Below are 27,747 nucleotides of genomic sequence, written 5' to 3'. Positions count from 1 at the left end.
CCCAGCACCTTCTCCTTAGTGATGGCCACTCCACTCACCTCTGCCCCCTGACTCTCTTGAAGTTCTGCTATGCGCTGGTGTCTTCCACCGTGAAGACTGATGCAAAGTACTTATTCGGTTCCTCTGCCATTTCTTTGTTGCCCATTACTGCTTCTCCAGCCTCATTTTCCAGTGGTCCAATGTCCATTCTTGCCTCTCGCTTACCTTTTATATATAGAAAAAATCTCTTGCAATCTTATTTTATATTACTCGCTAGCTTACAATCATATTACATCTTCTCCCCCCTTATTGCTTTTTTAGTTGTCTTCTGCTTGCTTTTAAAGGCTTCCCAATCCTCTGGCTTCCCACTAATCCTCACCACACTGTATGCTTTTTATTTTGTTTTTATCCAGGACCAGCCAATGTAGTTGGTCCAACAAAACTGCTATCTATAGCTTGTCCTGTGCCACTGTTCTGTAGAACTGATCCTGTGAAACTGCTCTGTATGGCTGGTCCTGCAACACTACCACCATAAAAGTGGTACTAAGTAAATTGTTGGAGCTGCAGTCTGCCAAGTGCCCGGGTCCAATGAACATCACCCTAAGGCCTTAAAAGAAGTGACTAATTAGATAGTTAATTTTGGTTTTAATTTTCCAAAACTCCCTAGATTAGGGAAGATCCCATTAGGTTAGAAGGTAGCAAATGTAGCTTTAATAATCAAAAAGGAAGGGAGACAGGAATCGGAAAACTACAGGCCAGTTAGCGTGACATCTTGTCATAGGAAGAATGCTCGAAGCTATTATTAAATAAGCTCCAGCAGAGTACTTGGATAAGCTCAAGGTAATCAGGCAGTGTCGACATGGTTTTGTGAAAGGGAAATCATGTTTAACCAATTTATTGGAGTTGTTTGAGGGAGTAACATGTGTTGTGGATAAAGGGGAATCGGCAAGGGCGGCACGGTGGCACAGTGATTAGCACTACCGCCTACGGCGCTGAGGACCTGGATTCGATCGCAGACCTGGGTCACTGTCTGTGTGGAGTTTGTACATTCTCCGTGTCTGCGTGGGTTTCACCCCCACAACCCAAATATGTGCAGGTTAGGCGGATTGGCCACATTAAATTGCCCCTTAAATGGATAAAGTAATTGAGGACTATAATTTTTTTTAAAAATTTAATTTAAAAAGGGGAACCGGTGGATTTACCGTCTTTAAATTTCCAGAAGTCATTTATTGAAGTAACACATTAAAGTTTATTGTAGAAAATAAAAGCTCATGTCAGAGGGGATAACATATGGACATAGAGAGAAGATAGCCTGGCTGACAGGAAGCCGAGAGTAGGCAATCGTGGATCTTTTGCAGGTTGGCAAGATGTGTGCCACAGTGATCAGTGCTGAGACCTCAACTGTTTTTCTCCCTTGGGCAGTCCCTCAGGATCGAGGATGACTTCCTTCCACTCCGGGGAGGTGGGTTCTGTAATGGCTGGAAAGTCCGATCCTGGATCCGCAGACCCTGCCACAGGTTTGGCAGGCGGTGCTTGATGAGGTGGGTGGACGGAATGGTCTGGATTCTGCGCTCTCCTTCCGCTGTTTACGCTAGGCCTCTACGTACTCCACCCTACAACGCTCAAGGTAATTGACACCTTTGTGGATGCTTTTTCTCCAGTTTGTGTGTTCTAAGGCAAGCGATTCCTGTGTGTCAGTGGGGATGTTGCATTTATTTCAGGAGGCTTTCAGAATATCCTCGGAGCGTTTCCTCTGCCCTTCTAGTGATCGCTTGCCATTGGGGAGCAGGAGTAGAACACTTGTTTCAGGAGTCCTGTTTCGGGAGTCTTGTGTCGGGCATGTGGGCAATGTGGCCTGTCCTATGTAGCTGGTCGAGCATGACAAGCACCTCGATACTGGGGAGATTGGCCTGGAAGAGGACACTCATGGTGGTATGCCTATCCTGCCAGTGGAATTGCAGGATTTTGCGTAGGCTGTGTTGATGATACCTTGCCAAGGATTTGAGGTGCCTGGTGTACATTGTCCATGTTTCTGATGCATACAGGAGGGCGAGAACCAATGCTGCTCGGTAGACCATGAGCTTGGTGCTGGGTTTCAGGTCTCGGTCTTCGAATACTCTGTGACTCAGGTGTCCGAAGATTACACTGGAGCATTGGTGTCGATGTTGCTTTTCGTCGTCAAAGCCTGTTTGCACTGAGAGGAGGCTCCCGAACTGTGGGAAAAAAATCCACATTCTCCAAGGTATTATGGGCCAGGGTTTAGAGAACACCAAAGTATATCATGGAGTTCACCTGACCCACACTGATAAATCCCCCAAAAGATACAGGTAACCCTTAGTAACTTTCTTAACAACATCCATAAGCCAAAACACTTTTTAACAAAGACAGTAGGTTTGAATTCTCTACAGAGAGCAGTTATCACTTTTAAATTATCAAGTGATTTAAACACCTTGTTTAACATACAGAGAGACACCAACATACATCTGATTGGTTCGAATGCAGCTCTCCAACTGAAAGTGAAACTAAAACACAGAGCCAAAAATAGCTTCCAGCTCTATCCACACAATGACATCACTGCAGCCATTTGATAAAGCACACTTTTCTTAAAGGGATATTCACATGACAAAGGGTTCACCGTGGATCTTAATGGTTGGGGGAAGCTTTATGTAGCAGGAGCAGCTTGCTTTCTCAACCTTGTCCCTCACCTGAGGTGTGGTGATCCTCAGGTTAAACCACCACCAGTCAGCTCTCCCCTTCAAAGGCTATGGTCATCTGGCACAATGGCGATGATACCTTACCTTCAACAGCTTCATTTATATTAACGAGTTGGACACAGGGATGTATGGGACGGTTGCCAAATTTGCTGTTGGCACAAAGATAGGTAGAAAAGTAAGTTGTGCAGAGGAGATAAGGAGGTTACAAGAAGATATAGATTAAGTGAGTGAGCAAAGATCTGGCGAATAGAATATAACGTGAGAAAATGTGAAATTATCCATTTGTTAGGAAGAATAAAAAAGAAACATTATGGGGGTGATTCGCCAAGCCTCGTGCCGGGCCGGAGAATCGCCTCAACCACGCCACGACGCACGATTCTCTGAGGTGTGGAGAATCGGTGCCATTTGCACCGGCGCGCGTAGTGTGGCGCCGGCCGCAGACCGCTGGAATCGGCGGGGCAGCTGATTCTCCAGCCCGGATGGGCCGGGCAGCCGCGCAGATACGACAGATTCCCGCCGGCGCCGTTCACCCCTGGTCACTGCTGGCGGGAACGGTCGGGGGGGCAGCTTGTGCGGGGGGGGAGAGAGGGGCTCCTTCACCGGGGGGGGGGCCTCCGATGGGGTCTGGCCCGCGATCGGGCCGGCCTCTCCCCCCCCTGGACCTACTTCCCTGCGCCGGCCCCTGAACACCGACGCTATGTTGAGTCGGGGCCGGCGTGCAAAAGAAGTCGCCCGCGCATGCGCAGGTCGGCGCGGCCCAACTGCGCATGCGAATGTCGGCGCGGCGCCCATTTGGAGCCGGGAAAGGAGGCTGGAGCGGCATGAACTGCTCCAGCGCCGTGCTGGTCCTCTGTGGGGGACAGAATAGGTTGTGCCCGGTTCACGCGTTTCACGATGGCGCGAACACTTGGGCTCCATTTGGGAGAATCGCCCACATTATCTGAAATTAATGAGCGGAACTCCCCAGTGTACAAAGCAGGGATAGATGCGGCTCGGCCACACGTTCCCCACTTCCCCACTGAGGCCCCTTATAAAACACGAGTCGCGTTGTATAGCCATGTGTTTCTCGGCCATGGGACTTTATTCCCAATTAGTTGAATTAGGCCCGAAGTTTATATCTGCTGGAGTTTAGACAAGTAAGAGGCAACTTGATAAAGATTTTTAAGATCCTGAAGGAGCTTGACAGGGAGGATGTGGAGAAAATGGTCCTTTTGTGGGAGAGTCTAGAACTAGGGGTCATTGTTCAAAAATAAGGGATCAGCGTTTCAAAACAAAGATGAGTTAGATTTTTTTCAATCAGAGAATCAGTAGCCTTTGGAACTCTCTTCCTGAAAAGGTGGTGGAAGCAGAGTCTTTGAATATTTTTAAGACGGAGGTGGATAGATTCTTCGTAAGCAAGGGGGTGATAGGGTATCGGATGCAAGGGGGATGCAGGTTTGAGATTACTTTCAGATCAGCATGATCTTGTTAAATGACAAGTTGGCACTAGTGACCCAATGGCCTAGTCCTGCTCCTTCTTTGTGTGCTCTGTACAGCTGGTCCTGTGACACTGCTCTGCACAGCTGATCCTGTGACACTGCTCTGTACAGCTGGTCCTGCAATACTGCTCTGTGCAGCTGGTCCTGCGACACTGCTCTGTACAGCTGGTCCTGCGACACTGCTCTGTACAGCTGGTCCTGTGACACTGCTCTGTACAGCTTGACCTGTGATACTGCTCTGTACAGCTTGACCTGCAACACTGCTCTGCACAGCTGATCCTGTGACACTGCTCTGCACAGCTGGTCCTGCAACACTGTTCCGTATGGTTGGTCCAGTGACACTGCTCTGCACAGCTGGTCCTGCGACACTGCTCTGCACAGCTGGTCCTGCGACACTGCTCTGTACAGCTGGTCCTGTGACACTGCTCTGCACAGCTGGTCCTGCAACACTGTTCCTTATGGTTGGTCCAGTGACACTGCTCTGCACAGCTGGTCCTGCGACACTGCTCTGTACAGCTGGTCCTGTGACACTGCTCTCTACACCTGATCCTGCGAAGCTGCTCTGTATACCTGGTCCTGGACCTGCTCTATACAGCTGGTCCTGTGACACTGCTCTGCACAGCTGCTCCTGTGACAGTGCTCTGTGCAGCTGGCCTGTGACATTGCTCTATACAGCTGGCCCTGCAACACTGCCCTGTGAAGCTGGCCTGTGACAATGCTCTATACAGCTGGTCCTGCGACACTGCTCTGTGCAGCTGGCCAGTGACAATGCTCTATACAACTGGTCCTGCGACACTGCTCTGTACAGCTGTTCCTGTGACATTGCTCTGTACAGCTGGTCCTGTGATACTGCTTTATATAGCTGGTCCTGTGACATTGCTCCGTACACCTGATCCTGCGAAGCTGCTCCGTATACCTGGTCCTGAGTCACTGCTCCGTATATCTGATCATGTAACACTGCTCTGTGCAGCTGGTCCTGTAACACTGCTCTGTGCAGCTGGTCCTGTAACACTGCTCTGTGCAGCTGGTCCTGTAACACTGCTCTGTACAGCTGGTCCTGTAACACTGCTCTCACAGTTGGTCTTGCGTCACTGTTCTTTACGGTTGGTTCTGTGACACTTTGGGCCAAACGGCCACCTAAGATAGCATCCTGCATAGGATGCAGAGAGAATTGGCTGGGTTTGAAGACAAGCAGGCTGCAGCTCAAATAAACACTGATGAATAAACTGCAGCCTAGTCTCTACAATACACAGGAAAAAGGCCATCTCCAGGACATTCCAGGAACAATAGAACTATCCTGTCAATCACACATTTTTTCCAGACACAGCAGCACCTAAACTCCTTATTTGGAAGGGCCTACCTGCCTGCAACACTTGCAGGCATGGTCACTGAGTGCCCACCCCAGAATCGATGTGGCAGCCCCTGATTGGACTTGATCGATCAGGGTGATCGAGCCCTGCTCAATTGATTGACGTAGGCCCAGAGACTGCCCAAAAAGAGCACAAAATCCAAGCAGGACAAAAGGTGCTGCAGCACCTTAGAATCTCTCACTGCAGCAGCAACGAAACAACGGTGACCTTCATTAGCCAACATGAGGAAAACCATCACGCTACCAACAGCAAGAAGACCAGAGCCAGGAATAGACCATACCAAGGACCGGACCCTATATAAAAGGTAAGAGAGAGGCAAAAATAGACATTGGACCACTGGAAAATATGTCTGGAGAAGTAATAATAGGAAAAAAAGAAATGGCAGAGGTATTGAATAGTTATTTTGCATCAGTCTTCACGGTGGAAGACACCAGTGGGATTCCAGAGACCCAGAAGAATCAGGGGCAGAAGTGAGTGCAGTGACCATCACTAAGGAGAAGGTTCTGGGGAAACTGAAAGGTCTGAAGTGATGCACTATCAATTACGACGAGACGAGAGTAGAGAGTAATCGAGGCTTTATTACGCAGAGATTGGAGCCTCCCGCAGCTGCTGCAGCTCGGAGAGCCCACACATTTATATTCCGCCTACTGGGCTGAGCCAGCAGGCAGGGATCTAACCCCTTACCTGTAGTACAGGGGCCTTACCATAATACCCTCGTATGCCGTATATACAATACAACAGTGGTGACTACCACATTCACCCCCTGTTAAAAAAGAGTCCAGCAGGGGTGGTGGAAAACTATTTACATACAGGTTGTTTAAAATTTTAGAAAAAGTTTACAAATTTAGACGATCGGGCGCCTTCATCCATCGTTGCGAGCGCCGCAGTTCTGGTGGTGCTTCAGACGTCGGTTCAGTCATTGGTGACTCCGGGAGCGTGTCGACATCCTCTTCATCCCCGGGTGGGACCAAGGGGAGGCCATTTCGTCCTGGAGCAGGGGCTGTGGTGGGGTGCACTGGGGCGAGGGAGGGTGGCGCCGGGGCAGCGGGGGTGGAGGGTGTGGGGACCCAGCTGGCGACAGGTCCTTGAGGGAGACTGTGTCTTGGCGGCCGTTGGGATACACTACGTAGGCGTACTGCGGGTTCGCATGGAGTAGCTGTACCCTCTCAACCAACGGGTCCGCCTTGTGGAGCCGCACATGCTTCTGGAGGAGAACGGGTCCTGGAGCTGCCAGTCATGTTGGGAGTGAAACCCCAGAGGTGGACTTCTTGGGGAAGGCAAAGAGGTATTCATGGGGAGTTTTGTTAGTCGCAGGGCACAGGGGTGACCGAATGGAGTGGAGGTCATTGGGGAGGACCTCCTGCCAGTGGGAGGCCGGGAGATTTCTGGACCGTAGGGCCAGCTGGACGGCCTTCCAGACCGTCCCATTCTCCCGCTCCACCTGCCCGTTTCCCCGGGGGTTGTAGCAGGTCGTCCTGCTCGAGGCAATGCCCTTGTTGAGCAGGTACTGGCGCAGCTCATTGCTCATAAATGAGGATCCCCGGTCGCTGTGGACGTAGGCTGGGAAACCGAACAGAGCGAAGATGGTGTTGAGGGCTTTGATGACGGTGGCAGACGTCATATCGGGGCATGGGACGGCGATGGGGAATCTGGAATATTCGTCGACCACATTAAGAAAGTATGTGTTGCGGTCGGTGGAGGGGAGGGGCCCTTTGAAGTCCACGTTGAGGCGTTCAAAGGGGCGGGAGGCCTTCACCAGGCGCAGACGGTCTGGCCGGTAGAAGTGCGGTTTACACTCCGCGCAGACCTGGCAGTCTCTGGTGATAGCCCTGACTTCCTCAATGGAGTAGGGCAGATTGCGGGCCTTTATGAAATGATAAAAGCGGGTGACCTCTGGGTGACAGAGATCGTCGTGTAGGGTCCGGAGTCGGTCCACTTGTGCGCTTGCACATGTACCTCGGGATAGGGCATCGGGAGGGGGGGGGGGCTCATTGAGCTTACCGAGGCGATACAAAATCTCGTAATTGTAGGTGGAGAGCTCGATCCTCTACCTCAAGATCTTATCATTTTTGATCTTACCCCGCTGTGTGTTGTTAAACATGAAGGCAACCAACCGTTTGGCGGTGTGGAGGAATTTGGAAAGGTAAGCGTCATGGTCCTGCTGGCCGTGGCCGCAGATGGTGACGTTATCCAGGTACGGGAAAGTGGCCCACAGTCCGTACCGGTCAACCATTCAGTCCATCTCCTGTTGGAAGACCGAGACCCAGTTAATGACGTCGAAGGGAACCCGACGGAAGTGGTAAAGGCGGCCGTCCGCTTCAAACATGGTGTACTGGCGGTCCGCCTTGCGAATGGGGAGCTGGTGGTAGGCAGATTTCAGGTCCACTGTCGAGAAGACCCGGTACTGTGCAATCTGATTGACCATATCAGATATGCGTGGGAGGGGGTACGCGTCGAGCTGCCTGTACCGATTGATGGTCTGACTGTAGTCAACGACCATCCTGTTTTTCTCCCCAGTTTTCACCACTACCACTTGGGCTCTCCAGGGGCTGTTGCTGGCCTCGATAATACCTTCCTGCAGCAATCGCTGGACCTCCGACTTGATGAAGGTCCTGTCCTGGGCACTGTACCGTCTGCTCCTGGTGGCGACGAGTTTGCAATCCGAGGTGAGGTTCACAAACATTGGAGGTGGGTCGACGTTAAGGGTCGTGAGACCGCAGACAGTAAGGGGTGGTAGGGGCCCGCCAAATTTCAGGGTTAGGCTCTGGAGGTTGCACTGGAAGCCCAGGCCGAGTAGCAAGGCAGCGCAGAGGTTGGGGAGGATGTAGAGCCGGAAGCCGCTGAACTCTAAGCCCTGGATGGTGAGGGTGGCGGTGCAATACCCCTGGATCGCCACGGAGTGGGATCCGGAGGCCAGGGAGATTCTCTGGTTGATGGGGTGTACCGTGAGGGAGCATGAAGCTCTCAGTGCTCCCGGAGTCCAGAAGGCAGGATATCTTGTGGCCGTCGACCTTCACTGTCGTTGATGCGGTCATGACGTGTCCTCAGGCACGCAAGATGGTGGCGCCCACGGGCCGCACATGTTGTGATGCAAGCAAGATGGCGGGGCCCACGGGCCGCATGTGTTGTGAGGTGAGCAAGATGGTGGCGTCCACGGGCCGCACGTGATCTGAGGCGAGGACGTGGGGGGTGCAGGGACAATAGCAGCGATCAAGCGGGCCTGGCACACAGCAGCGAAATGTCCTTTCTTCCCGCAGGCTTTGCAGAGCCCACTCCATGCCGGGCAGCGCTGCCGGGGGTGTTTTGACTGTCCACAGAAGTAGCAATTGGGTCCCCCGGGGTTGGTTGGCTGCCGCGCGGCGCAGGCCTGGGGGAGGTCACTGATGGGGTCCATGTTGGATGTTCGCTGGCGGGGTCCATGATGCGCAAGAGGGGTGGGCCGTGCGGTCGGGCGCATATGCCTGTATATTGCGTGAGGCGACTGTGAACGAGAGCGCTAGTTTCTTGGTCGCCGCGAGGTCGAGGGTAGCCCCTTCTAAGAGGCACTGGCGGATGTAGGCCGACCCTGTGCATGTAACGAACGCATCTTTAAGTAGCAGGTCAGAATGTTCAGCGGCCGAAACGGCCTGGCAATCGCAGTCTCTCACCAGGACGTGCAGGACACGCAAGAAATCTTCCACAGACTCACCGGGGAATTGATGCCACGTGGACAGGAGGTGCCTAGCGTAGATTTTGTTAGTCTGCTGAGTGTAATTCTCCTTCAGTAGCGCCATGGCTTCAGCGTAGATTGGCGCGTCCCGGATGAGGGGAAATGTATCGGAGCTCAGCCGCGTGTAGATTATCTGGAGCTTCTGTGCCTCTGGGGGTGGTTCAGTCGCAGATCCAATCAAAGCAAGCTAGCCAATGTGCGAAGGTCGACTTGCCATTGTCTCCTTGAGGGTGCAGCTGCAGGCGATCCGGCTTGATGCGGAGATCCATCGTTGTAAAACCTCTGCGTAATAAATTGTTGCACAATCAATTACGACGAGGCGAGAGTAGAGAGTAATCGAGGCTTTATTACGCAGAGATGTGGAGCCTCCCGCAGCTGCTGCCAAAATGGCTGCAGCTCGGAGAGCCCACACATTTATACTCCGCCTACTGGGCGGAGCCAGCCGGCAGGGATCTACTCCCGTACCTGTAGTACAGGGGCCTTACCGTAATACCCTCGTATACATATCGCAGTACATACAACAGTGGTGACTACCACATGAAGGTCGATAAATCACCTGGACCAGATGGACTACACCCCAAGGTTCTAAAAGAGTTAGCTGAGGAGATTGTGGCGGCATTGGTGGTGACATTTCAGGAATCACTGGAGGCAGGAAGGATCCCAGAGGACTGGAAAGTGGCTAATGTAACACCACTGTTTAAGAAGGGAGGGAGGCTGAAGACAGGAAATTGGAGGCCAGTTAGCCTGACTTTAGTCATTGGTAAGATTTTAGAATCCATTATTAAAGATGAGATCGCAGAGAACTTGGAAGTACATGGTAAAATAGGACTGAGTCAGCACGGCTTCATCAAGGGGAGGTCGTGTCTGACAAACCTGTTCAAGTTCTCTGAAGAAGTAACAAGGAAATTAGACAAAAGAGAACCAGTGGAAGGTGTTTATTTAGATTTCCAGAAGGCTTTTGACAAGGTGCCGCATAGGAGACTGTTAAATAAGTTAAGAGCCCATGGTGTTTAGGGCAAGATCCTGGCATAGATAGAGGATTGGTTGACTGGCAGAAGGCAGAGAGTGGGGATAAAGGGGTCTTTTTCAGGCTGGCAGCTGGTGATTAGTGGTGTGCCTCAGGTGTCGGTGCTGGGGCCACAACTTTTCACAATAGACATTAACGATCTGGAAGAAGGAACTGAAGGCACCATTGCTAAGTTCGCAAATGGTACAAAGATCAGTAGAGGGACAGGTAGTATTGAGGAAGCAGACGGACTGCAGATGGACTGGGACAGGCTAGGAGAGTGGGCAAAGAAGTGGCAGATGGAATACAATGTGGAAAAGTGTGAGGTTATGTACCTTGGAAGGAGAAATGGAGGCATAGACTATTTTCAAAATGGGGAAATGCTTAGGAAATCAGAAGGACAAAGAGACTTGGGAGATCTTGTTCACGATTCTCTTAAGGTTAACGTGCAGGTTCAGTCAGCAGTTAGGAAGGCAATTGCAGGATGAGCCTGATACAGTTTAAGGTGGTGCACAGGGTGCATATGACTCGAGCGAGAATGAATGGGTTCTTTCAGGGGGTAGCAGATGAGTGTGAGAGGTGTGGGCGGGGGCCAGCGAATCACACGCACATGTTTTGGGGTTGCGAAAAGATTGGGAAGATTCTGGGCAGGAGTGTTCGTGGTCTTAGCCAGGATAGTGGAGGAGGAGGTGGACCCAGACCCTTTTGGTGGCGATATCTGGGATTTCAGAGAAGCCGGAGCTCATGGAGTGGAGGAAGGCCGATGTCTTGGCCTTCGCCTCTCTGATTGCACGGTGGCGAATTTTGCTGGAGTGGCGGTCAGCATCGCCACTGGGGGTAGCGGCTTGGTTGGGTGACCTGTACAACTTCCTGCGATTAGAGAAGATAAAGTGTGAGTTAAGGGGCTCTTCAGCGGGGTTTGAGGAAAGGTGGGGGATGTTTGTGACTGTGTTTTAGGGGCTGTTCGGCGCGGGGGATTGGTGGGTGAAAAAGGAGAAATATCTGTACAGACCGTATAGTTGATTGTTGGGAGTATGTTTCCCGGGGTGTTTATTCGCTGTAACCTTTTTTGATGCATGTCTGTATCAAAATACATTCAAAAAACAAGGAAGGTAAATGCAATGTTAGCATTCATGGCGAGAGGGCTAGAATACAAGAGCAGGGATGAACTTCTGAGGCGGAAAAGGCTCTGGTCAGACCCCATTTGGAGTATTGCGAGCAGTTTTGGGCCCCGTATCTAAGGAAGGATGTGCTGGCCTTGGAAAGGGTCCAGAGGAGGTTCACAAGAATGATCCCTGGAATGAAGAACTTGTCGTATGAGGAGTGGTTGAGGGCTCTGGGTCTGTACTCGTTGGAGTTTAGAAGGGTGAGGGGGGATCTTACAGGATACTGCAAGGCCTGGATAGAGTCGACGTGGAGAGGATGTTTCCACTTGGAGGAAAACCTAGACGCAGAGGACACAATCTCAGACTAAAGGGACAATCCTTTAAAACAGAGATGAAGAGGAATTTCTTCAGCCAGAGGGTGGTGAATCTGTGGAACTCGTTGCTGCAGAAGGCTGTGGAGGCCAAATCACTGAGTGTCTTTAAGACAGAGATAGATAGGTTCTTGATTAATAAAGGGATCAGGGGTTATTGTAAGAAGGCAGGAGAATAGAGATGAGAAAAATATCAGCCATGATTGAATGACGGAACAGATTCGATGGGCCGAGTAGCCTAATTCTGCTCCTGTGTCTGAGGGTCTTATGGAGTACAGGATTCAGCACACAGATAAAGGTCTATATCTGTCTTGTACTTGCTGGTCACTCTGAAGCTAAGTTAAGGTCTTGTATGAACTTAGAACATACAGTGCAGAAGGAGGCCATTTGGCCCATCGAGTCTGCACCGACCCACTTAAGCCCTCACTTCCACGTAACCCTCCCCCAAACCTAATAACACATCCTAACCATTTTGGACACTAAGGGCAATTTAGCATGGCCAAATCACCTAACCGGCAGATCTTTGGTCTGTGGGAGGAAGCCGGAATGCCGGGAAGGAACCCACGCAGACTCCACACAGACAGTGACCCAGCAGGGAATCGAACCTGGGACCCTGGCGCTGTGAAGCCACAGTGCTAACCACTATGCTACCGTGCGGCCCTACTTGTAGTACTGTCATGTGAGAGTACCTTTAAGAAATGGGTGTTTATAAATGGGTGTGTATATAAGTATCTGTAGTGAGAGTACCTTTAAGAAATGGGTGTTTATTACTGCAATAATGTCAGAGAGTGGGTGGAGCTGTGCTGTCTGTCAGCTTTCTATTTTTGTTTTAGGCTGTATGCTGCAGGGTGTGTTTTAGTTTTGTTTTCAGTGTTGGAGCTGAAGCCAGACAGAGCACGTGTACTGTTGATCTCTCTGCCATGAAAAGACTGTCTCTTGATTATTTGGTGAATTCAGAATTATAAATATTCTGAGTAGTGACTTTAGCCTAACGTGCTTCTGTTGAAGGTTATGTTTTTTGTAAGTCTTCTGGATGTTAAAAGTACAGTGTATGCATTACTTAGTGTTGTATTCTTTGGGGGTTGTATTTGAATTGATGGTTGCTAAGATGTTCACTGTATGTTTTAAAAAGGTTAACTTGAGTTCATAGAATCAACATTTTTTTGCTTTAAAAAATACTTTTCCATTTCTGCTGTACCACACCTGTAGAGTGGGTCGTGTGCTCCTCATACCATAATCTATTAAATGTTGTGGGTCAGGTGAACTCCATGATACACTTTGGGGTTCTCTAAACCCTGACCCATAACAATAAAAGTCTATCTATTGGATTGGCTGAACAAACTTAAAGACAGTGAGGGGTGAGCATATTGTGGTTGCTTATCAGGTGTGGTATTCTAGTTTAAGTGGGTAGTGTGTTGTGGACAATGGCTCTTTCAGAGGCTCTGAACTTTTTGGGGGTGGAGATGGTCACACGCAGTACCTTACGGACAGAGACTAAAAGCAGACTGTTTGATTTGGCAAAAACATTGCAATTAACATGACCTGACAAAATGCGAAAAGATTAGGTAATTCTGGCCATGGCTAAGCATTTAAAGTTCCCTGAGATACAGTTTGACTCATTGAAAATGGCAAAAATTCAGTTACGAATTAAACAAATGAAACATGAGACAGAATGAAAGCAGTTTGAATATGAAAGAGAGGGGAAAAAGAAAGAGAGAGAGAGGAAAAAGAAAAGGAGAGAGAAGAAATGAGAAAAGAAAGAATAGCCCTAGCAGAACAAAAAGAAAGAGAAAGGGACATACAGATCAGGGAAAAAGATAAAGAGAGAGAGTTTGAACTTCAGAAAATGGCCATGAAACATGACAGTCAGTTAAAATTGGCAGACGTAAAGGGAAATGTCAGTTTGAGGACAGTGAGAAAGAGCTTCAAAGTCGAAGGCTTGGTGGGAATCTATTTAAATATGTCCAAGCATTGCCAAGGTTTGATGAGAAGGAGGTAGAAGACTTTTTCATTTCATTTGAGAAGGTAGCTAAACAAATGAAATGGCCACAGGACATGTGGGTATTACTGATTCAAACAAAGCTGGTAGGTAGGGTTAGTGAAGTGTTTGCATCACTACCGGAGGAGGTATCTGGGACGTAGGAGGAGGTGAAAAAATCCATCTTAGGTGCATATGAATTAGTGCCTGAAGCCTACTGACAAAGGTTTAGAAATTTAAAGAAAGAATTTGGTCAAACATGCATGGAGTTTGAAAGGCTCAAACAGAGTAATTTTGATACGTGGATAAAGGCTTTGAAAATAGACCAAACATATGAAGCTCTCAGAGAAATTATACTTTTGGAGGAGTTTAAAAATTCAATTCCTGATGTAGTGAGAACTCATGTGCAAGAACAGATGGTTAAAGCTGTGAGGTGAGCAGCAGAAATGGCAGGTGAATTAGTTCATAAATCAAAGCTTGGTTTCCGACATCAGTTTCAGCCTGTGAGGGATAGAAATTGGGGACATGAGAAATACTCAAGTGGTTAAGGTAAAGGTGATCTGGTGGGAGATAATAAGGAGAGTGTACCTCAGATTAAAAAATAAATCCAGGAGGGTGGAAGAGACATGAAAAGTTTCAGATGTTTTAGAACATAGAACATAGAACAATACAGCGCAGTACAGGCCCTTCGGCCCACGATGTTGCACCGAAACAAAAGCCATCTAACCTACACTATGCCATTATCATCCATATGTTTATCCAATAAACTTTTAAATGCCCTCAATGTTGGCGAGTTCACTACTGTAGCAGGTAGGGCATTCCACGGCCTCACTACTCTTTGCGTAAAGAACCTACCTCTGACCTCTGTCCTATATCTATTACCCCTCAGTTTAAAGTTATGTCCCCTCGTGTCAGCCATATCCATCCGCGGGAGAAGGCTCTCACTGTCCACCCTATCCAACCCCCTGATCATTTTGTATGCCTCTATTAAGTCTCCTCTTAACCTTCTTCTCTCCAACGAAAACAACCTCAAGTCCATCAGCCTTTCCTCATAAGATTTTCCCTCCATACCAGGCAACATCCTGGTAAATCTCCTCTGCACCCGCTCCAAAGCCTCCACATCCTTCCTATAATGCGGTGACCAGAACTGTACGCAATACTCCAAATGCGGCCGTACCAGAGTTCTGTACAGCTGCAACATGACCTCCCGACTCCGGAACTCAATCCCTCTACCAATAAAGGCCATCACTCCATAGGCCTTCTTCACAACCCTATCAACCTGGGTGGCAACTTTCAGGGATCTATGTACATGGACACCTAGATCCCTCTGCTCATCCACACTTTCAAGAACTTTACCATTAGCCAAATATTCCGCATTCCTGTTATTCCTTCCAAAGTGAATCACCTCACACTTCTCTACATTAAACTCCATTTGCCACCTCTCAGCCCAGCTCTGCAGCTTATCTATATCCCTCTGTAACCTGCTACATCCTTCCACACTATCGACAACACCACCGACTTTAGTATCGTCTGCAAATTTACTCACCCACCCTTCTGCGCCTTCCTCTAGGTCATTGATAAAAATGACAAACAGCAACGGCCCCAGAACAGATCCTTGTGGTACTCCACTTGTGACTGTACTCCATTCTGAACATTTCCCATCAACCACCACCCTCTGTCTTCTTTCAGCTAGCCAATTTCTGATCCACATCTCTAAATCACCCTCAATCCCCAGCCTCCGTATTTTCTGCAATAGCCTACCGTGGGGAACCTTATCAAACGCTTTGCTGAAATCCATATACACCACATCAACTGCTCTACCCTCATCTACCTGTTCAGTCACCTTCTCAAAGAACTCAATAAGGTTTGTGAGGCATGACCTACCCTTCACAAAGCCATGCTGACTATCCCTGATCATATTATTCCTATCTAGATGATTATAAATCTTGTCTCTTATAATCCCCTCCAAGACTTTACCCACTACAGACGTGAGGCTCACCGGTCTATAGTTGCCGGGGTTGTCTCTGCTCCCCTTTTTGAACAAAGGGACCACATTTGCTGTCCTCCAGTCCTCTGGCACTATTCCTGTAGCCAATGATGACATAAAAATCAAAGCCAAAGGTCCAGCAATCTCTTCCCTGGCCTCCCAGAGAATCCTAGGATAAATCCCATCAGGTCCCGGGGACTTATCTCTTTTCAGCCTGTCCAGAATTGCCAACACCTCTTCCCTACGTACCTCAATGCCATCTATTTTATTAGCCTGGGGCTCAGCATTCTCCTCCACAACATTCTCTTTTTCCTGAGTGAATACTGACGAAAAATATTCATTTAGTATCTCGCCTATCTCTTCAGACTCCACACACAATTTCCCATCCCTGTCCTTGACTGGTCCTACTCTTTCCCTCGTCATTCGCTTATTCCTGACATACCTATAGAAAGATTTTCCTTGATCCTTCCTGCCAAATACTTCTCATGTCCCCTCCTCGCTCGTCTTAGCTCTCTCTTTAGATCCTTCCTCGCTACCTTGTAACTATCCATCGCCCCAACCGAAACTTCACACCTCATCTTCACATAGGCCTCCTTCTTCCTCTTAACAAGAGATTCCACTTCCTTGGTAAACCACGGTTCCCTCGCTCGACGCCTTCCTCCCTGCCTGACCGGTACATACTTATCAAGAACACGCAGTAGCTGATCCTTGAACAAGCCCCACTTATCCAGTGTGCCCAACACTTGCAGCCTACTTCTCCACCTTATCCCCCCCAAGTCACGTCTAATGGCATCATAATTGCCCTTCCCCCAGCTATAACTCTTGCCCTGTGGTGTATACTTATCCCTTTCCATCATTAACGTAAACGTCACCGAATTGTGGTCACTGTCCCCAAAGTGCTCTCCTACCTCCAAATCCAACACCTGGCCTGGTTCATTACCCAAAACCAAATCCAACGTGGCCTCGCCTCTTGTTGGCCTGTCAACATATTGTTTCAGGAAACCCTCCTGCACACACTGTACAAAAAACGACCCATCTATTGTACTCGAACTATATCTTTTCCAGTCAATATTTGGAAAGTTAATGTCTCCCATAATAACTACCCTGTTACTTTCGCTCTTATCCAGAATCATCTTCGCCATCCTTTCCTCTACATCCCTAGAACTGTTAGGAGGCCTATAAAAAACTCCCAACAGGGTGACCTCTCCTTTCCTGTTTCTAACTTCAGCCCATACTACCTCGGAAGAAGAGTCCCCATCTAGCATCCTCTCCGCCACCGTAATACTGCTCTTGACTAGCAGCGCCACACCTCCCCCTCTTTTGCCTCCTTCTCTGAGCTTACTAAAACACCTAAACCCCGGAACCTGCAACATCCATTCCTGTCCCTGCTCTATCCATGTCTCCGAAATGGCCACAACATCGAAGTCCCAGGTACCAACCCATGCTGCCAGTTCCCCTACCTTGTTTCGTATACTCCTGGCATTGAAGTAGACACACTTCAAACCACCTACCTGAACACTGGCCCCCTCCTGTGACGTCAAATCTGTGCTGCTGACCTCTATACTCTCATTCTCCCTTACCCTAAAACTACAATCCAGGTTCCCATGCCCCTGCTGCATTGGTTTAAACCCCCCCAAAGAGCACTAACAAATCTCCCCCCCCAGGATATTTGTGCCCCTCAGGTTCAGATGTAGACCATCCTGTCTGTTGAGATCCCACCTTCCCCAGAAAGAGCCCCAGTTATCCAGAAATCTGAATCCTTCCCGCCTGCACCATCCCTGTAGCCACGTGTTTAAATGCTCTCTCTCCCTATTCCTCATCTCATATCAAGTGGCACGGGCAACAACCCAGAGATAACAACTTTGTTTGTTCTAGTTCTGAGCTTCCATCCTAGCTCCCTGAAAGCCTGCCTGACATCCTTGTCCCCTTTCCTACCTATGTCATTAGTGCCAATGTGGACCACGACTTGGGGCTGCTCCCCCTCCCCCCTAAGGACCCGGAAAACACGATCCGAGACATCACGTACCCTTGCACCTGGGAGGCAACATACCAAACGTGAGTCTCTCACGCTCCCACAAAATCTCCTATCTGTGCCCCTGACTATAGAGTCCCCAATTACTAATGCTCTGCTCCTCTCCCCCCTTCCCTTCTGAGCAACAGGGACAGACTCCGTGCCAGAGGCCCGTACCCCATGGCTTACCCCTGGTAAGTCCCCCCCCCCACAAGTATCCAAAGCGGTATACTTGTTTCTCAGGGGAACGACCGCAGGGGATCCCTGCACTGATTGCTTTTTCCCAGTCCCTCTTACAGTTACCCACCTATCTCCAATCTTTGGTGTAACTAATTCCTTGAAGCTGCTATCTATGACCCCTTCTGCCTCCCGAATGATCCGAAGTTCTTCCAACTCCAGCTCCAGTTCCCTAACTCGGTCTTGGAGGAGCTGGAGATGGCAGCACTTCCTGCAGGTAAAATCAGCAGGGACACTAACTGCATCCCTCATCTCAAACATCCTGCAGGAGGAACATTGCACTCCCTTCCCTGCCATTCCTCTAACTTTCTACCAAGATCTGGCTAACAACTAAATTAAATTTTTTTATAAAAAATAATAATAATATAATAAAATATGGTACTTACCTCAGACCAATGGGTTTTATTATTAGGTTAGAGGAGGAGGGCGGGTGGGAGACACTACACGTGTAGTGTCTCGGGTTTCCTCTCCACCAGAATTTATTGGTGAGGGTCTTCCCAGACGTCCGCGGGTCGACTTCCTGTTCCCGCCTAAAACACTAATTAAAAGAAAATAAAAAATTCTCAGCTCCTGCTGAAATTGACTAACCAGCCAGCTCCACTCCCGCCGAAATCGACTGGCCTGCCCCTGCAAAGACAAGTGCTTTTAAAGGACAGACTTACCTCCCAGCAACCACTTCCGCACTGCTCCCGCTGAAACTGACACACCAGCTGTTCTCCCGCCGAAATCGACTGGCCTGCCCCTGCAAAGACAAGTGCTTTTAAAGGACAGACTTACCTCCCAGCAACCACTTCCGCACTGCTCCCGCTGAAACTGACTCACCAGCTGTTCTCACGCCGAAATCGACTGGCCTGCCCCTGCAAAGACAAGTGCTTTTAAAGGACAGACTTACCTCCCAGCAACCACTTCCGCACTGCTCCCGCTGAAACTGACTCACCAGCTGTTCTCACGCCGAAATCGATGGCCTGCCCCTGCAAAGACAAGTGCTTTTAAAGGACAGACTTACCTCCCAGCAACCCCTTCCGCACTGCTCCCGCTGAAACTGACTCACCAGCTGTTCTCACGCCGAAATCGACATTTGAGGGCAGCAAGGTAGCACAGGGGTTAGCACAGTTGCTTCACAGCTCCAGGGTCCCAGGTTCAATATCCAGCTTGGTCACTGTCTGTTCTCCCCGTGTCTGCATGGGTTTCCTCCGGGTGCTCCGGTTTCCTCCCACAGTCCAAAGATGTGCAGGTTATGTAAATTGCCCTTTGTGTCCAAAAAAGGTGGGATGGGGTTGCTGGGTGACAGGGATAGGGTGGAGGTGTGGGCTTGAGTAGGGTGCTCTTTCCAAGGGCCGGTGCTGACTCGATGGGCCAAATGGTCTCCTGCTGCACTGTAAATTCTATGATTGAGAGTGTCATAATTTAAATCTGAATTAGGTATTTCACTGTGTTCAGTGTTACTGGCACTTCTGTAAAATGATTTAAGGTCCCTTATATTCAATAGCTTAACTTCTCTGTCCCATATTTAAATATAAGTTTGAGAGACCCAGGCTAGGAAAAATGAAACTCCATGGGCGAAATTCTCCTACCCGCCCCGCCACATTTCTGCCCCGACCGGCCGGCGGGAGTCTCCGTAACACCGGCCGGTCAATGGGGTTTCCCATTGTGGGGCAGCCCCACGCCGTCGGGAAACCCCCGAGCGCCGGCAAAACGGAGACTCCCGCCGGCAGAGAATGACGCCCCATATTACTCAAGTTAGCTATCTTAATCTTACGTGTGTTTCAATATGCTGACACTTTACTGAGATAAGTGCAATTATAAATCAACAATCTAATTTTTCATATTGCACGTCAACAAGGAAGATAAAATTTGAAGTACACTTTTTCCAATTTGATAGTGCTTTTTATAACATAAATCACACTATCTCTGTTGGAGATGAAATACTCTTTTTGACTTGTAATTACTCAACACTAAACAGAAAGAGTGAACACTCATGCTGTACATCAGACCTCCTTCCCAGATCTCTACAGAATGCGAATACTTTCTTAGCTGAACAAGGTGACAAAGGGTGGATGTCTGAAACCCCCTCCACTCCACCCATCACCATCATCAATTTTCAATGCCTGGTGCACACCCATTTGTTGTCCCAAGTAAGTCTCTTACTGTCCTCCTCAGTAGGTTCCAGACACCTAAATCCACCCCCAACCCTCAACCGTGAGTTCAGGAAAATTAAGTAATTTTAACAAATAAAAGCGAGAATGGAGAGATAGGGAGAGTCAATATAGACTAAATGGCACAGTTCTAAAAAGTGTGCAGAGACAGGATCTGGAGATGTGTGTGTATCAATCTTTGAAGGTGGCAGGACATATTGAGAGAGTGATGAGCACAGTGTATGGGACATTGAGGTTCAAAGAGGCATTGAGTAGAAAAACAAGCAAGTTAGGCTGAACATTTATGAAGTTTTGGTTCGGCCCTACCCAATTGAAATACTGTATTCCGTTTTGGTCATCATAATTTAGGAACGATTTGAGGGTCCTTGAGAGAGGGTAAAAAAAATTTACCAGAATGGTTCCAGAATTGGGGGTTTTAATTACAAGTTTGAGTTGGAAAAGCTGGGTTTGGTCTTCTTGGAGGAAAGGAGACTGAAGGGAAATTTGTTGGAGGTGTGGATGATTATGGCAGGTTTGAATAAGGTGGACAAGGAAAAATGCTCCCATGAGCTGCAAGTACAAAGACTAGGGGACACCGATTTGAGGATTTGGGCAAATGACCTGGGGAATGTGAGAAATTACTTATTTACACAGCGAGTAGTAATAATCTGGAACACTCTGCCCATAAGGATGGTGAGTGCAGAAACAATCAATGATTTAAAAAGAAAATTGGAAGGACACTTGAAGGAAATAAACTTGCAGGGTTACAAGGATTAAGCAGTTGAGTGGAACTTACTGAATTGCTCAGCAGAGAGCCGCCATCGACTTGATGTGCCAAATGACCTCAGTCTCTGCCGTAAATGACTCTCATATTAGATAAGGCTATTAACTGAGATGATGTTATTGAATCTTTATTGTCTCAAGCTGATATGCATATATGGGAAACACCATGGTCTGAATTCTCCGTCGGCGGGATGCTCCGTTTCACCAGCAGCGCACTCACGCCCACAGATTTCCCGACAGCGTAGTGCTGCCCACAATGGGAAACCCAATTGGCCGGCTGCCAGGATGGAGAAACCTGCATCGCACCAGAAAACGGGTAAGGCGGGACGGAGAATCCTACCCCATTTCTCCAGCAGTTCGCTTGGATCAAAACAGTATATGCAGAATGCTTATGTGTATTCCAATAAGCTGCATATTGTGGATTTAACTTCAACCGGGGAAGCAGTGGCGTAGTGGTATTGTCGCTGGACTAGTAAACCAGATACCCAGGTTAATGCTCTGGGGACCCGGGTTCGAATCCCACCGATGCAAATGGTGAAATTTTAATTCAATAAAAATCTGGAATTAAAAGTCAAATGATGACCATTGTCGATTGTCATAAAAACCCATCTGGTTCACTAATGCCCTCTGGGAAGGAAATCTGCCGTCCTTACCTGGTGTGGCTTACATGTGACTCCATAAGAACATAAGAACGAGGAGCAGGAGTAGGCCATCTGGCCCCTCGAGCCTGCTCCACCATTCAATGAGATCATGGCTGATCTTTTGTGGACTCAGCTCCACTTTCCGGCTCGAACACCATAACCCTTAATCCCTTTATTCTTCAAAAAACTATCTATCTTTATCTTAAAAACATTTAATGAAGGAGCCTCTACTGCTTCACTGGGCAAGGAATTCCATAGATTCACAACCCTTTGGGTGAAGAAGTTCCTCCTAAACTCAGTCCTAAATCTACTTCCCCTTATTTTGAGGCTATGCCCCCTAGTTCTGCTTTCACCCGCCAGTGGAAACAACCTGCCCGCATCTATCCTATCTATTCCCTTCATAATCTTATATGTTTCTATAAGATCCCCCCTCATCCTTCTAAATTCCAACGAGTACAGTCCCAGTCTACTCAACCTCTCCTCGTAATCCAACCCCTTCAGCTCTGGGATTAACCGAGTGAATCTCCTCTGCACACCCTCCAGTGCCAGTACGTCCTTTCTCAAGTAAGGAGACCAAAACTGAACACAATACTCCAGGTGTGGCCTCACTAACACCTTATACAATTGCAGCAGAACCTCCCGAGTCTTAAACTCCATCCCTCTAGCAATGAAGGACAAAATTCCATTTGCCTTCTTAATCACCTGTTGCACCTGAAAACCAACTTTTTGTGACTCATGCACTAGCACGCCCAGGTCTCTGCACAGCAGCATGTTTTAATATTTTATCATTTAAATAATAATCCCTTTTGCTGTTATTCCTACCAAAATGGATAACCTCACATTTGTCAACATTGTATTCCATCTGCCAGACCCTAGCCCATTCACTTAGCCTATCCAAATCCCTCTGCAGACTTCCAGTATCCTCTGCACTTTTTGCTTTACCACTTATCTTAGTGTCGTCTGCAAACTTGGACACATTGCCCTTGGTCCCCAACTCCAAATCATCTATGTAAATTGTGAACAGTTGTGGGCCAACACTGATCCCTGAGGGACACCACTAGCTACTGATTGCCAACCAGAGAAACACCCATTAATCCCCACTCTTTGCTTTCTATTAATTAACCAATCCTCTATCCATGCTACTACTTTCCCCTTAATGCCATGTATCTTTATCTTATGCAGCAACCTTTTGTGTGGCACCTTATCAAAGGCTTTCTGGAAATCCAGATATACCACATCCATTGGCTCCCCGTTATCTAACGCACTGGTAATGTCCTCAAAAAATTCCACTAAATTAGTTAGGCACGACCTGCCCTTTATGAACCCATGCTGCGTCTGCCCAATGGGACAATTTCCATCCAGATGCCTCGCTATTTCTTCCTTGATGATAGATTCCAGCATCTTCCCTACTACCGAAGTTAAGCTCACTGGCCTATAATTACCCGCTTTCTGCCTACCTCCTTTTTTAAACAGTGGTGTCACGTTTGCTAATTTCCAATCCGCCGGGACCACCCCAGAGTCTAGTGAATTTTGGTAAATTATCACTAGTGCATTTGCAATTTCCCTAGCCATCTCTTTTAGCACTCTGGGATGCATTCCATCAGGTCCAGGAGACTTGTCTACCTTTAGCCCCATTAGCTTGCCCATCACTACCTCCTTGGTGATAACAATCCCCTCAAGGTCCTCACCTGTCATAGCCTCATTTCCATCAGTCACTGGCATGTTATTTGTGTCTTCCACTGTGAAGACCGACCCAAAAAACCTGTTCAGTTCCTCAGCCATTTCCTCATCTCCCATTATTAAATCTCCCTTCTCATCCTCTAAAGGACCAATATTTACCTTAGCCACTCTTTTTTGTTTTATGTATTTGTAGAAACTTTTACTATCTGTTTTTATATTCTGAGCAAGTTTACTCTCATAATCTATCTTACTCTTCTTTATAGCTTTTTTAGTAGCTTTCTGTTGTCCCCTAAAGGTTTCCCAGTCCTCTAGTCTCCCACTGATCTTTGCTACTTTGTATGTTTTTTCCTTCAATTTGATACTCTCCCTTATTTCCTTAGATATCCACGGTCGATTTTCCCTCTTTTTACCGTCCTTCCTTTTTGTTGGTATAAACCTTTGCTGAGCACTGTGAAAAATCACTTGGAAGGTTCTCCACTGTTCCTCAACTGTTTCACTATAAAGTCTTTGCTCCCAGTCTACCTTAGCTAGTTCTTCTCTCATCTCATTGTAATCTCCTTTGTTTAAGCACAAAACACTAGTGCTTGATTTTACCTTCTCACCCTCCATCTGTATTTTAAATTCCACGATATTGTGATTGCTCCTTCCGAGAGGTTCCCTAACTATGAGATCCTGAATCAATCCTGTCTCATTGCACAGGGCCAGATCTAGGACCGCTTGTTCCCTCGTAGGTTCCATTACATACTGTTCTAGGAAACTATCGCGGATACATTCTATAAACTCCTCCTCAAGGCTGCCTTGACCGACCTGGTTAAACCAATCAACATGTAGATGAAAATCCCCCATGATAACTGCTGTACCATTTCTACATGCATCAGTTATTTCTTTGTTTATTGCCTGCCCCACCATAATGTTACTATTTGGTGGCCTATAGGTTACTCCTATCAGTGACTTTTTCGCCTTACTATTCCTGATTTCCACCCAGATGGATTCAACCTTATCCTCCATAGCACCGATGTCATCCCTTACTGTTGCCCGGATGTCATCCTTAAATAAAAGAGCTACACCACCTCCCTTACCATCCACTCTGTCCTTCCGAAAAGTTTGATACCCTCGGATATTTAACTCCCAGTCCTGACCATCCTTTAACCATGTTTCAGTAATGGCCACTAAATCATTGTCATTCACGATGATTTGCGCCATCAACTCATTTACCTTATTCCGAATACTACGAGCATTAAGGTAAAGTACACTTATGTTGGCTTTTTTACCTCTGTTCTGAATCTTAACACCTCAATCAGTAACTTCTCCTACGTTATATTTCCTCTTAACCTTTCTCCTAATTTTCCTTGTCGTCGAACCCATATCTTCACGTAACAACCTGCCGCGTCGCTTACCATTAATGTTTTCACTTCCCGTTTTATTTCTTTTAGTATTCCTGGTCCTATTCACTGAGCTCCCCTCAGCCACTGTACCTTGTACTGTCGCCCTTTTTGATTTTTGACTCTGGCTTCTCTGCCTTACACTTTCCCCCTTACTGCCTTTTATTTCTGTCCCTGGTTTACTACCTTCCAACTTCCTGCATCGGTTCCCATCCCCCTGCCACATTAGTTTAAACTCTCCCCAACAGCTCTAGCAAACAGGTTCCAGTCCTGCCCAGGTGCAGACCGTCCGGTTTGTACTGGTCCCACCTATCCCAGAATCGGTTCCAATGTCCCAGGAATTTGAATCCCTCCCTCTTGCACCATCTCTCGAGCCACGTATTCATCCTCTCTATCCTGACATTCCTACTCTGACTAGCTCGTGGCACTGGTAGCAATCCTGAGATTACTACCTTTGAGGTCCTACTTTTTTGTTTAACTCCTAGCTCCCTAAATTCAGCTTGTAGGACCTCGTCCCGTTTTTTACCTATATCGTTGGTGCCTATGTGCACCACGACAGCTGGCTGTTCACCCTCCCCCCCCAAAATGTCCTGCAGCCGCTCCGAAACATCCTTGACCCTTGCACCAGGGAGGCAACATACCACCCTGGAGTCTCGATTGCATCCGCAGAACCGCCTGTCTATTCCCCTTACAATTGAGTCCCCTATCACGCTAGCCCTGCCATTCTTCTTCCTGCCCAGCTGCACAGCAGAGCCAGCCATGGTGCCATGAACCTGGCTGCTGCTGCCTTCCCCTGGTGAGCCATCTCCCTCAACAGTATCCAAAGCGGTATATCTGTTTTGCAGGGAGATGACCGCAGGGGACACCTGCACTGCCTTCCTACTCTTGCTCTGTCTTTTGGTCACTCATTTACTATCTCCCTCAGTACCTTTCACCTGCGGTGTGACCAACTCGCTAAACGTGCTATCCACGACGTCCTCAGTATCGTGGATGCTCCAAAGTGAGTCCATCCGCAGCTCCAGAGCCGTCAAGCGGTCTAACAGGAGCTGCAACTGGACACACTTCTTGCACGTGAAGGATCCAGGGACAGTGGACGTGTCCCTGAGCTCCCACATCGCACACGAGGAGCATGACACGGGTCTGAGATCTCCTGCCATGTCTTAAACCTTCGGTTAACTTCAACAACTACAATTTCAACAAAAAAAAACAAGGAAAAAATAAATAAATATCCCAATGAAAAGAAACAGAAAAACAGAAACACTATTTACCAGTCACTTACCAGGGATAAAAAGCACCTCCTCCCCACCCAGCTTTGAATTCCCACCTGGATTCAAATTCCCAAACTCACTCTTTGCTGTCTCACTCTGGCTGTCTTCTCTCTGGCTCACTGGGAGAACTCACTGGGAGTGAGTTTACAAATTGCTCTTTTCAAATTGCCCTGAATTGACTCCCCTCCCCCACCTGCTTTTCGATCAAGGTAGATTTAAAGTGACTGACACATAACTGCCAACCAGTTATGTGAGTGGGTGGGGCAGACCTTATTAACCCACACTGCACAATACTTGCTTAATTTAAATTAATTTAAACTCCAGACTCACAGCAATGTGATTGACTCTTAAATAACCCCAGGAATGAGCAATAAATGGTGGCCCAGCCAGTGACGCCCACATCCCATGAACAAATTTAAAAAATCTGAGCTGAATTTAACTTAATAGCAACCAATATATGTGTGCCACTGCTTAGCACAAGTGTGTCCATGACACTGCTCAACATAGCTATTCCCACAGAATAGCAGCAATGTCCATATTATCGGCATATGGCAGTACTTAATATAAATGTCAAGCCCTGCTTTAACTTCAGTTTCCAATACAGAAAGGTGTCACATCTTGTTAGTTTGGTGCTACGTTCATTTCTTTCAGAAGTATTTCTTTTTCATTCACAATTAAAAGTTACCCAAATGTTATACTTAAAGTAACTGTTTTGAACTCACCTCTGCCAGATAAACAACTGTCTTGAACAGAGAGTGTAATTCAACCAGTGGAGCAGAACAATCAACTGAGTGCAATTTGCTTGAGTGTTCCTTTTGCTAACTGCATTTCCTACAGCCATGTTAAAGTTCAACTTATCTCAAAGAATTAGGAAACCTGCTGTTAAAAAAATTAAACACTTTCAACCCTGAAATCCTGATTAGAATGTGATTAAAATGTGATAATTTAATCCTTTATTAAAACTGACATTAAAATTCTGGAATGTGGCGTCATGGGATGTGAACATGGGAGCAGCTACGTTTTTGCAAGCTCTGTTTCTGCTCGTCTTTTAATCCTTATTTTATCCGAATGCACATCCCATAATTTTTTCGGGGGATATTTGTCTTACACTATAACCTTGGATGACCAAGGCCGGTTATTGGTGATGAGGAGCCGATATGATCAGAGAGAACCATATGATTGAGGCCGGGATGGGGCCCAGCTTGCAGTGGCGGTTTTGCTGATGAGTGGGCCAATGCCTTGGCCGTGCTGTCTGCATTGGAATGATGGCTGCCATTGCAAATTATGTTTTGGATGATGATTTCGGTTCCATCGTGCAGGCTTTTGGTGCTCACTTGGATGATCTGCAAAATATCCTTGAACAAACTGAAAGTCCAGAAGTGAATCCTGGTATTTGCCCGAGCAAGTTCCTTGGTGGGGGCTCACCTTCCGTTCATAGTAATCCTGCTGTGAGGGAGGATCTCATAGAAACTTCAAAAATTGTAACAGGGGCGGCACGGTGGCACAGTGGTTAGCACTGCTGCCCGCCAGCACCAGAGACCCGGGTTCAAATCCAGCCGTGGGTGGCTGTCTGTGTGGAGTTTGCACTTTCTCCCCGTGTCTGTGGGGGTTTTCTTTTGGTTCTCCCACAGTCGAAAGATGTGCAGGATGGTGGATTGGCCATCCTAAATTGTCCCTTAGTGTCCAAAAATAAAGGTCAAGTGAGGTTACTGGGTTACGGGGATATGTTGGACGTGTAAGTCTTGGTAGACTTTCAGAGGGTCGGTCCCTTATGCTGCGACGTCCCTTCCAAAGGTACTTATTGGGGACATCCTGAGAGGCTGAGTTTTGATGTGTTTTGAGTATCTTTGGTTCACTGGCTCCTTCATTAACGAGGGTGTGGGGTTGAGTCGGGTCATGTACTTCGGTTGAT

At 47.8% G+C, this 27,747-nt stretch overlaps 1 protein-coding gene across 1 annotated transcript in view; it reads right to left on the bottom strand.

Annotated features, from left to right (window-relative positions):
• LOC140427374 (ran-binding protein 17-like) overlaps positions 1-27,747 on the bottom strand; it is a 1,937,807-nt gene that overhangs the window by 1,721,749 nt on the left and 188,311 nt on the right. The gene's annotated exons all lie outside the window — the stretch shown is intronic.

Source organism: Scyliorhinus torazame, chromosome 7 (assembly GCF_047496885.1).
Source record: "Scyliorhinus torazame isolate Kashiwa2021f chromosome 7, sScyTor2.1, whole genome shotgun sequence".
In the NCBI taxonomy this organism is placed as follows: Eukaryota; Metazoa; Chordata; class Chondrichthyes; order Carcharhiniformes; family Scyliorhinidae; genus Scyliorhinus; species Scyliorhinus torazame.
The sequence above is the reverse complement of the archived record's forward strand: the minus strand, read 5'-3'. Positions and strand labels throughout refer to the sequence as shown.